General features: G+C 38.6%; 1 long non-coding RNA gene across 1 annotated transcript in view; it reads left to right on the forward strand.

Annotated features, from left to right (window-relative positions):
* Nucleotides 1-2,041: 2,041 nt before the first annotated feature.
* LOC134761360 (uncharacterized) overlaps nt 2,042-17,880 on the forward strand; it is a 50,136-nt gene continuing 34,297 nt past the window's right edge. Inside the window, exon 1 of the long non-coding RNA XR_010139886.1 lies at nt 2,042-2,094. This is a non-coding gene — a long non-coding RNA (uncharacterized LOC134761360). The remainder of the gene's footprint in view (nt 2,095-17,880) is intronic.

The following is a 17,880-nucleotide window of genomic DNA, read 5'->3' on the forward strand; positions in this document are numbered from 1 at the left end:
ATGGGTAATACTCGCTGCAGAGGAGAATCCTAATTTCTGTTATATTTTTATTCCTCTATTGGAGATCTTTCTCTTCCCTTTCTTCTGCTTATCTCTGACAGACTACAAAGCTAAAGGAAATTAAGAATGTATAAACATAGCAATCCCGGAAATTTGAAATCTTTTTGGATTTTATTAGACCCTGTGATACCAACCAGAAATTTGAAACTTCTTTTGTCTTGGAAGCTGCAGACAGGCTGTCATATTCTTTAAAAAAAATTAATGAGAAATGGTACATACAGATCAGGTAAGGACCTAGATCTAGATCTGATTTTTTAAAAAGTACCAGCAATTGGCCAGGCTCAGTGGCTCATGCCTGTAATCCCAACACTTTGGGAGGCCGAGGCGGGCAGATCACGAGGTCAGGAGATTGAGACCATCCTGACTAACACGGTGAAATCCTGTCTCTACTAACAATACAAAAAATTAGCTGGGTGTGGTGGCACGCGCCTGTAGTCCCAGCTAATTGGGAGGCTGAGGCAGGAGAATTGCTTGAACCCGGGAGGCGGAGGTTGCAGTGAGCCCAGATAGAGCCACTGCACTCCAGACTCCGTCTCAAAAAAAAAAAAAAAAGTAACAGTAACCCAGTAACTATAACAGTAGGTTGTTTGAGCCAGTTCAATAGAGAGTACAGGTTGTTGTATATGAAAGTAAAATGTGTAAATGTCTTCTTTGATGTAAAAGGTTATACATTCATCATTTGTCATTAAAAAATAATTATTGCATCTCTACTATGTTCCAGGCCATTTTACATTCAAACTTATAAAACCCCTGGAGGCCCTGGACCCTATTGCATAGTAAAAATGCCTCAGAAGCTCCTGTAATTCCCTTGGCCATACTACTGCTATTCCAAATTATGTTACTATGTGAGCATAAGTGTGTGGCTAGAAAAAAGCAGTCAAGAATGATGGACTGGATGCAGGCAGGAGTGTGCCTCGTACTCACCTCAGGGTCGGTGAACTGGACTTGTGGTTTATGAACTTGTTGCAGGTGGTCGATGGGAACTGTCTGTGGTTTGGGTTGTCAGGGGGCATCAAACAATGTAACTGCCCCCTCATCAGCATGTCAAATTGTATTAATTCTCATCTCATGTAAATTCTCTGATGAACATTCTTATTTCCTGCAAGATTATTTGAGATAAAACTGAGAGTTAAAATATAAGTAATTTGAAATGGATTTCCATGATTACTAACAAGAAATCCTTGTGAACCCATTTCTTTGTCCATGGACCACCAAGGGGAGTGCAGAGAGAACTGCAGTTCCATGTGATCAATTTCCTGTGTAATTATGCATTTTACACTAATAAATTTTAAAACATGATTTTTGAGGACTCAGACTTCCACAAACTGCCTGAAAGTTCTGTGAGCCAAGAAAGTTTAAGAGTAATGTAGAAAGTAAATATAAGCATTTGTGCAACAGTGGTGAAAGGAATACAGAAATTAGATAATAGAAGCAAGACCACTAATAAAGTTTATCACTAATAAAGTTTAGGTCAGTCCTATCTTCCTCTAGCACATGAAATTGGGGCTGGAGCTGGCATCGCAACATCACTGAAGTCTCTGCATTGTTGGGAACCTTCACACCTCCTCATGAGGAAGGGCATAAGCACAGCAGTGTGTGATTCTGTGGACAATCATCTTGGAGCTGTTGGATTTAGCAGTGGCTAAAATGGCCATATATTTTGAAAAGGAAGCAAGTCCTAGAGTTTGTTAGGTTGAAACTGGCAAGCAATCACAACTTTTTTGTCTGACTACATTTTACTTTCATTGCTTAGTAAAAATATACCCCAAACATCGGTAATGTCTAAGTACTTCCATTAAATGTTTTATTTAAAAAGTGAGTAAGACATTTCCTCATATCACCATATCCTGTGTTATGTTTTTCAGTTTGCAAATTGGAAAGCAGGCCCAGAGACTGGTGTGTCTTGGGTGGCCTTTCATGGCCCAAACTAGTTATAATCGCCTATTTCCAATTTTCTCCTCTCTTTCTTTCTCCATTGCAGGATTAATGCAGACTCAGGTATATGGACCCATTGCAGGATTAATGAAGACTCAGGTATATGGACATATTTTCAGAACCATGTTAATCATAGTGCAAGGAACTCGTAAATATATATAGACTGTTTTTTTAAAGTTATGTCACACATTTGCTTTTTATTATTTATTTACTTTGTGTAATTTCAGCTTGTATTTTAGATTCAGGGGGTACATGTGCAGGTTTGTTGCTTGGGTATATTGTATGAGGCTGAGGTTTGGTGTATGATTGATCCTGTCACCCAGGTAGTAAGCAGAGTATGCAACAGTTAGTTTTTCAACTAACTGTTTTCAACCTGCCCTCCCTCTCCCTCCCACCTCTAGTAGTCCCCAGTGTCTATTCTTACTTTTATGTCTATAAGTACTCAATGTTTAGCTCTTACTTATGAGCAAGAACATGTGATATTTGGTTTTCTGTTCCTGTATTAATTTGCTTAGGATAATGGCTTCCAGCTGCATCTATGTTGCTACAAAGGATATGATTCATTCTTTTATATGACTGCATAGTATTCCATATACCAGACTATTTTAAAATAAAGGCAGTTTTTTTCTTAATGAGAGAAATGCAAATAATGAAAATGTGTTCAAAAGTTATTTAAATCAAAACAAGCTAAGGGTCTTTATCCATTTTGTGCTGCTATAACTGAATATCCAAGACTGAGATATTTATAAAGAACAGAGACTTATTTCTTAGAGCTGGGAAGTCCAAGGTTGAGCGTGTGGCATCTGGTGAGGGCTTTCTTGCTGCATCATCCCATGGTGGAAGGTGGAAGGGCAACAGAGCATGCACAACAGAGAGGGCTGAACTCATCCTTTTATCAGGAACCTACTCCTTCAATAACAGCATGAATCCAGTCATAAGGGCTCTACCCTCATGAGTTAATTACCTCTAGAGCATCCAACTTCCCAACACTGTTACACTGGGGATTAAGTCTCCAACACATAAACTTTGGTGAACACACTTAAACCATAGCACTAAGTTAGTTATACTGAATGAGAACATGCTCGAAGTGTTACTATTTGCGTTCAAATTCTATTAAAAACTGTTGAGGCATAACTTTTAGCAGGTTCAAAATGCCTTTCTTTTTATGTTTCAGGGTAAGAATGGAGAAGGAAACAGGCTTAATATGGCCAAAAACCTTGCATATTCTAATGTGGCCACTCAAACATTTTTTCTGTCTCTCTCTGGAGTTTAAAGGCAGGGTAAAAATATCTCTGATTTGGAACTCAGAATTGATTTCCATTTTTACAGATGTGAAGCTGAAAACCTTGGAATCTTCCTTGGACCTTCTTTTTCTCTTGCACCTCACATACGGTTTGTCAGCAAATGTTGTCACCTTTACCTTCAGAATGTATTCATCATACTCCATCACTTCTCACTACCTTCTCTGTGAGCATCCATGTCATGGCCACCATCTCTCTCCTGGATGACTCTACTGGTCTTCAAACTGGTCTTTCTGTTTCCCTCCGTGCTCCTGTTAGATTCTTTTTTTAACACCTTAGACAGAGGTCTGTTAAAATGTTAAGTCAGATCATGTTACCCCTCCACTCAAAACCCTGTGATCGTTTTCCATCTTACTCAGCGTTCCAGTCATGGCCCTTCCAGTGGCCAACCAGGCCTTACATTCTGTTCATGTTAGCTCTCTCGTCTCATTTCCTCACTTTCCCTGCTCACTCTACTTCAGCCACACTGACCCATTGCTTTCCCTTATCTTCAAACCCTGGAATAGTGGCTGTCACATAGTAGGTACTCAGAAAATTTTGGATAGATGAATGGTAACTCAAGTATCTTCTGTGCTTATACTGTGATCTGAAATTCAAAGAAAAATGGACTAAGTCCCCCTTGTAAGTTCCTGGGGGAACTTAAATATCTTTTTATTTTTCTTTCTTTATTATTATTATTATTTTTTTGAGATGGAATCTCACCCTGTCGCCAGGCTGGAGTGCAGTGGTGTGATCTTGGCTCACTGCAACCTTCGCCTCCTGGGTTCAAGCGATTCTCCTGCCTCAGCCTCCTGAGTAGCTGGGACTACAGGCGCCCGCTGCCACTCCCAGCTAATTTTTGTGTTTTTGGAAGAGACGGGATTTCACCATGTTGGCCAGGATTGTCTCGATCTCTTGACCTTGTGATCCACCCGCCTTTGTCTCCCAAAGTGTTGGGATTACAGGCGTGAACCACTGTGCACGGCCTTCTTTTTAGTTTTCAAAAGCCCTAAATCCTGATTTCCTCTGAAGTTTTTGTTTGCATTCTGCATTCTCCCTTCTGTGTGTGCTGTCCTTTTTCTGCATCATGTTGCTCTGTTGCGCATGCTTGAATCCTTCACTCCCCACAGCTCTGTGTATAGCAGGCTTGGTTAAGATTTGGAATAATTAATGTTTAGGTCCTTGCTTTCTTAAAAGCCATTACTTTCTGCACTGAGAACTTTTGACGGATTCATCTACTCAAACTCCAGCCTCCTTCCATTTCCTTGGTTTTGCTTTTTCTCTTTCCCAAAGTACTGCATTCCTTCTTAGGACATCTGATTATCAGAGCATTCTTTCATTTCTGAGCCAGACCATCTCATATGGTTTCTACCCATTAGCGGATAAAATTCATTTTCCTAATTGTGTAGTGCTCGTTTAGAACAAATAACATCCCTTTTTCGGTGCTTCTCAGTCTTCTGGGGCTCTATGAAAGTATTATAAGCCTGGATAATTTGACTAAACATAGTTTTCTTAAAACGAAAACCATTCCTCCATTTGGAAAGTTTTATTTATTTTGGAAAAAAATATGCTTTATAGTGATTAGGCCTCAGATATAAGTTCATTAGCTATATTACAGCCTGCATTTAGTAATACGTATTGGCCTTTTCAAAAAACTTCCTTAATGGATTTCTTGATACAGTAAAAACTGAATGGTTTTAATTGTCTAATGTATATTTTATGACAGATAAAAATATTATTATATCTGAATTCATGCTCTATTGCTAAAACTTAAGAATGTTATAAATAAACTACTTGAAATGTCCCATTTTTTTGGGAAAAAAAACTTTTTATGAAGCTTAATGTGCAGTTAATTCAGAGCCTACAAAAGAATGGCCTCCTCTTAAAAGACTATTCATTATGTGGCATTTTGTAGAGAAATTTAACTAAGGCAATGTAGGCAGCTTCACTCCAGTTCTTGGCAATAAGCAACACTGATGATTAATGACCTACACTGGTAATTGGCTCTTAGTTACAGATGCCATGGACATTTAAGTAATGAGACTATAATGAATGGAAATATCTCAGTAGTTCAACTAGTGCTTACTCACTGAGGGATTGAGGTGACCTGACATGCTAGTACAAGCCTGGTTATATAAAACTGCATATGCTCTTTTTAGGTTTTCCTTGCATGGCAGTAATTTTTTTTTCACTTAAAAAGATCTTAGAGTTAGGAAAGCCTGCCAAAGAGAGAACATTATGAAACAAATGCTACCAAAAACATTTGAAACCAACCTGCTAGTCAACCTAAGAGAAGTAGTTTCTTATTTTCTAAGCAAGTGACATTTCCTAATGATCACCTGCTATGAATGGGTTGTATTGTTACGTTCTATCAGACTTTAGCTTTATAAAGGTCTGTGCCTACAGGCGAACCCATGGGAACTGGGTCCTGGATTCTGCAAAGAAAAACCAAATCAAGAATCACTGTCCATGACCATTTTAAAGACCTGGTATAGGAAGCAAGCCTTTCTTCTTGTTTAAATTTGCCAGCTTTGCACTTGGATTTGCCCTTTCAGATTTTGATGCCTCTGCACACTGAGATTTGTCAGTTAGTGATAAACTTTGCCAATAACTGACCATACCGTGTCTACCCACGTTTTCTTTTTGCTTCGAAAACTGGTTTTCTACAAGTCTTTACTTTTTTGGCTTCCAACTGGAGATTTTAGACTTGGTCAGTTTGGGGAGTGGCTGTAACTAAGAAAGCAATTCTCAGCATGAGAGTCAGTGAAAGGCTTGGAAAGATGAACATCTAGGTTGTTTCTGGAAGAACAGTCTGTATTTCAGCATGGCATGGGGCCTGTGGATGCATATGGTGCAGTAGACTCTAATGTTAAGCTCCACCTGATCGTAAGGGGCTCAAATGCCACTCATAACAGCTTGGCAATATCTTGTAGACTTGAAGTTTCCAAACAGGGTAAGGAGACATGACCATCTCTTCTTATGTTTTTGGAAGATAGCTGTCTTAGGGTGAAGGACTTATGGAGCAAGAGGAAAACTGGAACAAGAACTGAATATTTTGGTTAGCTCATCACCAAGACAATGAGGACTTAAATTAGGGAAGGAGCTGTAAGAGGCATAAGAAGAGCAACTTCTGTAGTAGGTAAGGCAGGACTTGGCATGTCACAGAGGTAAGAGAGAAAACAGGAAGAGCTGAAGCTAGCTCAGAATTTTCTAGCCTGTAGGGGCAGAAATGATGGCTTTGTTATTCGAGGTATGCAGCACATGAGGAAATAGGTTTTGTTGAGAATATGTTGAGGTTTGAATGTGTGGAAGTTGAAGGACTGATGAGACATTTTTCTGTTAATTAAGGTCCAGCTAGTCGGCAGAATTTAGGATTGAGGTCAGGGATGAAAGACATAGAATTGTCAGTCATCTACTTGGAAATGTTTTCTCAGCGTGAGCACAGTCATTCCTTGGAGGGCAGGTCTAGGTTTTGTTCACTCCTGTGTTTCCAACCTTTAGTGGCTGGCACAGACATTACACTGAATACTGAATGAAATAATGTGTCATTTACTCCCCACCCCATTTCTTCTTTCCATTTTTCTACCAATTACTCCAAAGAAAAGAAATGTTAACCTTAAATAGTTGTATTATTATGATTTTCTTTCTAATTTAGAAGATAAATTTGCAGACCGAGAGGAGATTGGATTTTCAACACAGTGGCTAAGTATTCTTGATCTCTTATTTTCAATCTCCCTAATGCTAGCTTTTTTTTTAAATACTATGATTAACAACTTCTGCAAGACGTTCAGACTTTATTACAGGTCTTGAACAAAAGTTAATTTTACTGTTTTGTTGAATGCTATAGCAGTATATTAAAATTAAAAAGAAATATCCAGTTTTGCAATATTAGGAATAAGGTTGGTTTCAACAAAACAGGTAGCCTTTCTAAAACAGAGAATGTGGTGAAAATAACAATGTTAAATTACAAATTAAATCAGTTGTTTGTCAGTGAGTAAAAACATGTTCTTGGAATTATGATTTTTTTTAATAAAGCGATTTGGGAGAAAAGTTTGGCTTTATCATGGTTTTCAGTCTAATCACATTGTAGCCCAAATTGACCAGTCTGAAAATTTTCAGTGGTGGTAAGAGACAGGTATAGCAAAGGTTTAGTAACTTGTGCTGTGTTTTGGCTACCTTATGTTATTTGTATATTATCTCTTTGTGTTTTAGAAATTGCCAATGTTCCTTTTTTCTGAAAAAGAATTTTTATGTCTAAAATGAGCTTTTAAGGGATTTGACTGAAAAATAACTTTGGAAATGATAACCGATTTTATATGACTCTGATTAATCATCAGCCACTTCTTGTAAGCTCCTTGAAGAAAGGAACTGGATCTTTGTGTGTGTGTTCATGTGTATGTATGTGTTAGGAAGTTTACATCCAACAGAGGAAATTTATGTAATTTATACATGCTGAATATGGATGAGGAAATGAGTGGTCATTGAATAGTGATCATCTATAAGATATTTTCAGAGACAAAAACTACATTAAACTGGTTTCAGGAAACATCATAATTCCTTAGTATAGCTTTTGAACCAATGACTTTCAGAGCTGTTCAGGACACCATTGTTAAACTGATGTGCTATCTTTTCAGTCTGTGAACAGCACGTGGCATATCCAAACTGGCAGACAAAAGGTACGAACACCTATTGATTGCTCTTTGTTGTGTCTGTTGGGTGAATCAAACATCGAGAAGACTCTCAGTGACTTCTCCTTTTGCATTTTCTTTTCTATTCCAAGTCAAATGTCACATAATATAGTAGGGAAGCCTGAAAACTGACAGTCTCTCTCTTTGAGTATAAATCCTGTTCAGTATTTTTCTTTCCGTAATATTAGCCAGGGCTGTCACATTCTCTTCTATCTATGACCACCTCAGAATACACCTCTGCATGAGTAGGGAAGGTGCCGTACTTGTGGGAGCCATATTCAGTGAAGCCCAGTTTGCATTCTAAACATTTCAGCGCACTGGGATGGCAGATGCCAGCAGAACGTTGTCCCTTGTCGGTCTCTGTCATTTCTCTTCATCCCCATGGCTGCCTCTGAGAAAAGTATAAAACCTCCTAGACTATGTCTAATTATGTAATCCCAGGTGGGCAAAAACTGCTCCCTCTCTTCAACTAATGATAAGTTTATGATCTAGGGAAGAAGAATTGATAGTCCTGGTTATTTTTATGCTAACTGGTGCCAAGACAGATGCTGTTTTGTTCTTGGAGGTATCTAGAGAGGTCTGTCCCTAAGGTGCATCATGGAAACAGATTTGGACTGTTTTCTGAGTACCAATACGGGAATTTTTTCTTTCTTCTCCAGGCCTTAAGGTATAGCAGCAAGATTATCTGTTGGATCTTTTTAAAAGGGAAGTATCCACTCCCTTCCCCCGCCCCGTTTTATTTAGAGACAGTGTGTTGCTCTCTTGCCTGGGCTGGAATGCAGTGGCCTGATCATGGTTCGCTGCTGGGCTCAGGCAGTCCTCCTGCTTTGACCTCCCACAGCACTGGGATTACAGGCATGAGCCCCCATGCCCGGCTGGAAATATCCTCTTTTGAAGAGCATAAACCCTGTTTCCGCATACTTCAGATTAGTACTCCTCCTGTACCGTCTGTGACTGCTGTGTCTCTGGGCTGCTGTTGAGCTTGTGGCTGTGTCCCTGCCCCTGTCCACACCGCCTGCCTGGCTCAGGCTTCAGAATGCTACTCTGATCTCCAGCATGGACTCGATGTATTTCTCATGAAAACTAATTGAATTTCGACTCTGAATGCCTGAATTCTCCATTAGTCATTTGATTATAGCTCAGCCTCTCCCCATAGGCCCCTAAAGGAGAGGAAGTGCTGAGAGGACACTCTGGCTAAGGACTCCTCCTCATGAGAAGGCAGGGTTTTGGAGAAATACGTCTCGTGCCCTGGCAAGTGAACCTTGCATGAGCTGGGAGGGCCCCTCTTGCCTTCTCATTGAAGTCTCATCTACTGATGAGGACAGGGCCTCTAAACGTGATGCTACATGGTCATATCACTCTGCAGATGAAAAAGGGCATGGAAAGATAAACTCATGAAAAGTCCTGTTAGGTATTGCCAGCCAGGGGCTCCTCCCCCGCAAAAAACAGCCCCGGCTTCTGTCCCTACACTGGCCACACAGAGGCCATTCAAAGCTATATGGAGGGGCCAAAGAGGCCACAAGACTACTCACTCAGAGCTTCCTATTTGCTTTTTATTGTAAGGTTATCCATCACCTTTTATAATGCCCTAATTGTGTCTTTAAAGTCCCTCTGTTTTTGTTCACTTTGACTACTGGTGAGCCTTCTCTTCTTCCTTGGAGGTAGAGGAGGTGAGCAGCAGTGGGAGAAAAAAAGCACTGACTTCCTTCTGGAAGTCAGTCATTTCAGCCAATACCATGCATTTCAATGCTTTCCCATTGTGTTGCCAATAGCTTTTGACATAGGCCTCTCTTCTCCTGGGCATCTCCTTCTGCTGGAGTTTCATGACTTTGGTGGATAAGACCTCTAGCCTTTCCCTAGGCTCTTGGCTCAGGGTGGGTTCTGTGTCTCAGAACTCCCTGAGAACGGCTGGGGGCTCAGGGAGGGACATACCTGCCTTCTGCTCCTACATGGGGGTTGAGAGCCCTGGATCTCCAGGGTCCGGAAGTGGCCACCACTTTCTTTCCTTTCTCATAGCCTAGTTTCTGCGTGGCAATCCACAGCACATCTAGCTTGTTCTTGCCTTTGAACCCTCACTCGCGCAGTTCCTGTTTTCTGGAGTCCTTTTCCTTATGACATTTCAAATTTGACTTATCCTTCAAGGCTTTTGTCATCTTAACTCTTAAGCACTTAGGGTCTCTTCTGCAAATGTAGAGATTTATTCCATACTGTCTTATACTTGTGTTCAGTGAGACAATTCCATTTCTCTATTTTTTTTCTTGGCTCACACTTGCCATAATTATTCTGAGTTATTTGCAGACTTCTACCTAGAATCTAAGTGTCTTTTGGGGCCTAGCTACTTCCTAGGGATCTGATTAAACTTGATCAAACCTTGCTTCCCCAGCTAGTGACAGTCCAGAATTCTCTCTCCAGTTGCTGAATGTCTGGGATCACTTTCTCATCACTGAGATAAATGCTGTTTTGTTTGTTCTGTCTTTCACTCTGCTCTAGAGCAGGGATTGGCAAATTATGACCATTACCTGCAGGCCAAATCTGGCCTATTGCCTGTCTTTGAATGGCCTGTGAACTAAGAATGAATTTCACAGAAGCTTTACTGATAACATAGTCAATTAACTCATATTTTGTATGTGATATGTATTATTTACTGTAATCTTACAATAAGATAAGTTAGACAAAAGAAAATGTTATTAAGAAAATCATAAGGAAGAGAAAATATATTAACTATTCATTAAGTGGAAGTGGATAATTGCAAATGTCTTCATCTTTATTGTTTTTATATTGAGTATGGAGGAGAAGGGGCTGGTCTTGCTTTCTCGGATAGTAGAGGCAGAAGAGGTGGAGGACATGGAAGGGGAGGCAGGAGAGGCAGGCACACTCGGTGTAACTTTTTTCTGAAAAAAATCCATGCATAAGTTGACTCATGCAGTTCAAAGCTGTACTGTTTATGGGTCAGCTACACATGACTTGCGGAGTGCTCACACTGGAGTTATTGCTCTTTGACTCTTCTGACTCTACACATCATTATTTTTTTTTTTTTTTTACCACTTTCTACCCAATCCTCTCCCTCCCTGCAACTTCTGGCAAATTTATTTTCTTATCTACTACAGCTCAGTTTCACCTAAAACAATGTCTCCTGGCACGTTTACCTCCAATGAGGAAATCTGGGGCCAGCTGTTAATATAATTGCACTTCCCATCTTTCTCTACATTTTTAATGCACCTTAAACAAAAGCATTGTCTCCTTGATAATCTCTCAGCTTCTTTACTCTAACTTTTATGATTTATTAAAATATTTGAGAAACAATATGCCTGATAATTAGAATCCACAATGAAATATATATATATATATCTCATGGTTTCCAAGAATCCTGGAGCATGGTGTGGGGTGGGAGGTGGGGGATGGCAGGGACCTAGAGAGGTCATTGAGGCAGTGAGGTAGTGATTCACTTAAGTCCCACAACTGGTTAGTACTGTTAGTCATTCATATGAGACCAGGACTCAGGTTTCCTGACTCACATCAAACCATACTAGCTCCTCGAATGTCCTTTAAATTTTCTCCTAGTAAGGAATGATACAAGCAAACAAATCAACAAACTTATATAATTTCACATATTTAACTGGTGGAGCAAGATGATCCAAAGTAATAATCATGATATGATGTCAACTGTGGAAGGCTATCAGGAGGGAATTACCAATGAAGTGCCTGAGATGGTGATAGCATGCATGTGCACACAGACAGGTAGATGAAGTGCCCCTTCCAAGCTTCCTTCTTAAATAGCACAGCACCAAAGACAATTATCTCCACTGAATTGCAAAAGCAATAATTATTGTATCTCCTAGAATACTCCACTTTTTCCTATTTTCTCTCCTCACCGCTAATTTAAGATAACTTGATGGCATTTAAGTAGGAGAAAAGAATTTGTATGTAAATGAGGAAACAGACAAAAACAGGTTATTAAAGTCCATTGGATTCTAGAAAGCTTCACATTTGATTAAAAAACTATGATTCTACAAAAGTGTTTAAGAATATCTGGAGTTTTTTTTTCCACTAAATTATTTTGAGAATAGTAATGTGATTTTTATTCTAGAGTAAAATGAATTCTGCAGCAACTTTGTAATAAAAGTGCAGCAAAGTGAAAATTATCTGAAAACTTTGCCTGTCTCAACTATAGCATTATCACCATATATATCAGGAAGCAGAGGCATTTCTGCCAGTTAATTCTCTCCTTTTAGATGTGACTTTTTGATAGGATGTGTATATATTATATATCTGTGTATATATATGTATAGGTACATACATACATAACAGTAAGTTTTTTATTATAATTATTAAAATGCACAATTATAAACAACTTCACATAAATAGAATATTTTAGAATTTAAAAATTATGTCAACAGATTACATGGTTAACATTATTTATGTTAATGTTAATTATTTGAAAGTAGTCACCACTAATCTTCAATAGGATGTGAGTCTTCTTACAGTTTTAAACACATTGTAGAATCAGACAGCAGAGACCATCAGTTCAATGTTAAAGAAACAGAAAGCATTGTTTGATGCCATCAACTCAGGCAGGCTTTCAGAGGATCAATGACATCCTATTTTTTTTTCCTTAGGTAGGCAGAAGTGACTAGGTGCGTGATAAGAAACTGAGAAATAGCTTAAATTGATCAGACAGTTATAAGCCCTTGATACTATAGTTGCACATTTTGTTTTAGGTTCCTAAACATCTAAGAATGTAAAATAAATTTATCAATATTTATTTGGCAAAGGAGAGAGAGAGCGTGAGAATCTGTGTGTGAGATGACCATCACATAAATCTTCCAACATGGCATGGCAAATGGAGAGAAATGGGAATAAAACGTAACTTCTAGAACTACTTTCTATCAATCAGCTTTGACCTCTATTTCAGGACAGATTGTTTAGGTATTTTCTTATTGGTGGAAAAAAAAGACTTCTCGATTTGTTCACAGAAGCTCTTAGACTGATTCCTCTAAGGGATATAAGAGGGATGCTTTCCTTGAAATCATTTTGCTTTATTCAATACATTGTACCAACTTAGTACACATTTTGGATTTCTCAACTTCTTAGACTTGTGTATGTGATAGTTTTCCATTGAGTTTTTGACTTCCTATGTTACAGATTTTGTGATTACAATGTTACCCTATTCTCTAGAGATTCATGGTTGTGAATCTCAAGAGTAGTTATTAGCTAAATACGATTTCTAACAAAATTAAAGAGTTATGGAAGATGCTGTTGATAATTTTGTAATAGCAGAAAAGTGGTAGCAAATTGAACAGAAGTTCTGTGTGTGTGTGTGTGTGTGCACACGTGCACGCTGTGGACACTGTGACAGGCAACATAATAGCTTCCGAAAGATGTCCATGTGCTGATTTCTGGAATTTGTAAATCTGTTACCTTACATGCAAAGGGAACTTTGTAGACATGATTAAGAGCATCTTGATTATCCAGATGGGCCTAGTTTAATTACATGTTTCCTTCTAAGTGAAAGAGGGAAGCTGGAGGGTAAGAGAGAGATATGATGATGGAAATGGGGATCAGAGTGATGTGACTGCTGGCTGGTAGATATGAACCAAGAAATGTGGTCATCCTCTAGAAGCTGGAAGAGACAAGGAAACAGATTCTCCCCCACAGCCTCCAGAAGGTGTGCAGCCTGCCTATACCTTGATTTTAGCCTTGTGATACCCACTTTGGGCTTCTGACCCCTCCAGATCTGTAAGATAAATTTGTGTGGTTTTAAACCACTATGTTTATGGTAAATTTTTACAGCAGCAACAGGAACCTGATACAGATAGATACCATCTGAAAGTCTGGTGAAACCTATGAGTCTCTTTGAAGGATAATATTTTAAAATGCAGAAAATAAAATAGAGATAACACGTATCTCTATGTATAAAATAAAATACAGAGATACTGAAAAGGAAATCAAGTAGATTAAAAACTTTTACCATAACATTAAACAAATTTGTGATACAGTAATATATGTACTTTGTGTTAATATCTTAAATGACAAGGTAAATCATTTAAAATATAGACAAGTTAAATGTGATCTTGTAAATATTTGTCAGTGTGAAGGCTAACCATTTGTTGACTCTGCCCGATTCATGTTTAACAAGTTGTACAGTCGTATAGAGGATTAAGAATTGAAATTTGAACAGTAGAGATTTGTAAAACTTTTAACATTTGAGTTTTCATCTTTTTCCAAGTTTGGTCAAGAAACAATTGTGCGTGGGGAACACTGGAAAACAAAGTCATTGTCTGGGTCACCAATAAGAAAGTCCATGATTTCACTGTTAACTGAATAACTGAGAGGAAGAACTACCCAGTAGTTGGCCAGCTATTTTGCATAAGCATTGTTAGAAAAATTCCACGCAATCTCCAAAGGGGTTTAATAACTACCATGATTTCAAATTAGAGTATAAATATTATTTTGATATACCTGTGAAAACCATATTGTGGTATGAAAATATCTATGCCATTTGTGACAAAATGACAGATACAACTAGTACTTTTTTCCTATATTTATAATTTAATGAAATGCTAATTTTTCACTAGAGATTAAAAACAAAAGATGGGTTCTTTTTCAGTTCACTTTCATGGGCCCTGTAAATTCTATCCATAGGTCCCAGGTTGAGAACACCTACAATGGACGCAGGACAATGAGTGGTTTTGTAAAATGGAGCTATTCTTCTTCCTCTTTTTCATCCTAATTTTGAGGAGAAGAGTTGTCTTGCTTATGAACATAAATCACATTAAAATACACAAAACACACAGAGACATGATGGGTCTGTCTTGCCAGCCCCTGATGTTGGAGCTTTGATTGGTTGTGGCTAAGGGATCAATTTCCTTTCTCTCCATGTGTCTTCTTTTTCTTCCTTAATCAAAGTGTTTCTTCTCATAGGGAGGCAAGTAATTTTTTAAAATTATTTGATAATGAGAAAATTATATTCTATGTCATAAGAAAATAATTAAGTGGGAGGTCAAGAATGGAGGTTAAGCAGATATTTAGATCAGATCATCTGTGAGATTATTTGTAAATATGCTGTATGTACTGAATGTTTGTGTTCTAAGTTCATTGGTTGAAATCCTAACCCCCAATGTGATGGTATTAGGAGATGGGGCTGCTGGGAGGTGATTAGGTCATGAGGGCAAACCCTTATGATGAGATTAGTGCCGTTATCAAAGAGATCCCAAAGGACTCCCTTGCTCCTTCCATCCTGTGAGGACACAGTGAGAAGATGGTCATCTGTGATTCAGGAAATGGTCCCACCCCAGGTACCAAATCTGCTGGCACCTTGATTTTGGACTTCTAAGCTTTCAGAACTGTGATAAATAAATGCCTATTGTTTAAGCTGCCCAGTCAATATCATTTTGTTATAAAACCGGAATGGACTTTATAATATATGTCATATAAAATTAAGGGAAATGATATTATGATGTCTGTATTATCATTTTTTCAAGGAAAGTTATAGAATTGATTTGAGCATGAATATCCTGATAGTGCAAACCAATCAGACATGTTACTTAAAGAAATCTTGTCCTGTGAGGGAGTAGATGATATGGTCCAATAGATCTACAACTTCAGTTGTACAACCCACCTTGGAGAGTAGCGTGGGTGTTCTTCAAACACTTAGGTATTCCCTGATATCAAGAGTGAAGTGCCCATTGTTTATAATTCACAGAAACAATGGACCTGTTTCCCTCAATGCTTTTAAAATTTAACATTACTCATTTTTTATTGAAAAAACCTTTTTTTTAATATAAAATACGGCTCTTATTTAACTTGCTGTCATGAAGACAAATTGAGCCAGTCGACTCAGTAGTAAAATAGCCCTCTGTTCAAATGTAGTCAGTAAAAAGTCCAGCTAAGTTGGCATTTTGCAGGGTTTGCATTAAAGCACAAGAAATGACAACTTGCTGAAGAGCAAACCAGGCAAAACAGACATCCAAGTTCAAGAGAAAGTTGAAATCTGGAAGGAATACCTGAGCTTTTTGAAAATGACAAGGAAAGCTGCACCTGGATTCTGCTGTGACCACCGCGGATTCGATTCTATTACTTAGCCATATGGGACAAAGGTAGATCTCATGAGGTTTTTAGAAAGAACCTAAGGTATATTACAACAAGTGAGAATACATAATAAATCAATAGCCAGATGCTGCTGGCTATAATGGAATTTGTTGATCCATAGCAGAGACTTTGGATTAATTTTCAGTGTAAAAAATGCATCAGAAACAGCTGACTGAAACTTGTGGAAAACTGAAGTGAAGAATTTCTTATCTGATTAAAGACCGAGAGGCAGAAGCAATCTTCACTAGAGTGTGAACACTGTATTCACAGTTACTGACTTTTTGCTAGTAATCTTAGATTTCGTATGTTTTGATATTTCTGTCCTCCCTCCCTGACCAACCGTACTCATTTGTAGTTGTGTGTATGCACTCATGTATGTGGGCCATAGAATGTGTGCAAAGAAGAGGTAGATTTGTGCATACGAATTGTAAATTAACCAGAGCTACAGAGTAGACAGATCGGTAAGTTTATCGGGCTTTTATAGTCACCTACTAGAGTCCTTGATGAAGGTTATGGAGCTAAACATGGAGTTAGAGACATATCTCAGGCAGAATCCTTATTTAAACATGTAAAACTACAAGTCCAAATATCCCTTGATATTTGAAAACACTATTAATGTCTATTATCATAGTGACCCCAATGGTTACAAGGACTTGGGAATTCACCAGTTATATAAAAGCATCCTGGCTATTGCACACTTCACACTGCAAACTACCCTATTAGGTGTGGGATTTAGACATGATGCCAGTAGATGGAGGCATCATGTAGGACCAGGGGTTGGGAGGTAAAGTATGTGTGATCAGGCACCAGAGAAAGGAGGAGAAAGAGGCTGGGATTTCTGTGGCATACTAATTTGGTGACATGGTTTGGATATTTATCCCCTCCAAATCTCCTGTTGACATTTCATTCTCAGTGTTGGAGGTGGGGCTTGGTGGGAAGTGTTTGGGTTATGGGGGTGGATCTCTCATAAATGGCCTGCTTCCCTGCAGTGATGAATGAGTTTTCACTCCGTTAGTTCACCCAAGAGCTGGTTGTTAGAAAAAGTCTGGCACCTTCTGTCTTCCTTGCTCCCTCCCTCACCTTTTGACATGCCAGCTCCTGTTGCCTTCTGCTATGAGCAAAAGCTTCCTGAGGCCCCACCAGAAGCAGATGCTGGCTCCATGCTTCTTGTAAGCCTACAGAACCATGAGCTTTAAATAAGCCTCTTTTCTTTGTAAATTACTCAGCCTCTGGTATTCCTTTGTAGTAAAGCAAACGATCTAATACACTTAGTTAAAGAGGAAAGCAGTGATTTTCATTTTGACACAGCACTTTGGCCAGGCAGTGTTAGCATGAGTACATCAGCTGGTTATGTCAAGATGTCTAGCTGGGTTGCTTTTGCTGTTTTCTAGACTTTCCAGTCTTTTTTTCTTTCCTTTTGAATGAGGAACTGAATCTTTAATTCTGTTTTTTTTTTCAGTCTTGTTGCTTAACCATTTAATACACAGCAGGTCATCTGGCACATGTATTATTCTAAGATTTTTGGATACCATGATGGATACATCAACATCCTCAAGGAGTCTGAAGTTGAAGCTGGAGATGTAAATAGATCATTCCTTCTTGCTTAATACTATAAGACTGGCTGGAGGCCTTCATTTTAAAGAAAGAAACTAACATTTGCTGAATTTTGACTGTGTCCAAGCACTATGCTAGGGGCCTTAACATTCATTATATACCACATAATCCTTGAAAAAATTCAGTGGTGTGGAAGAGTCCCACAGCATATCTACCAGTAGCCACCAGCTCTCAATAGATTTTTAGGTAACTTAAGGCTGAATTCACTGCTTTCT

This window comes from Pongo abelii, chromosome 3 (assembly GCF_028885655.2).
Source record: "Pongo abelii isolate AG06213 chromosome 3, NHGRI_mPonAbe1-v2.0_pri, whole genome shotgun sequence".
In the NCBI taxonomy this organism is placed as follows: Eukaryota; Metazoa; Chordata; class Mammalia; order Primates; family Hominidae; genus Pongo; species Pongo abelii.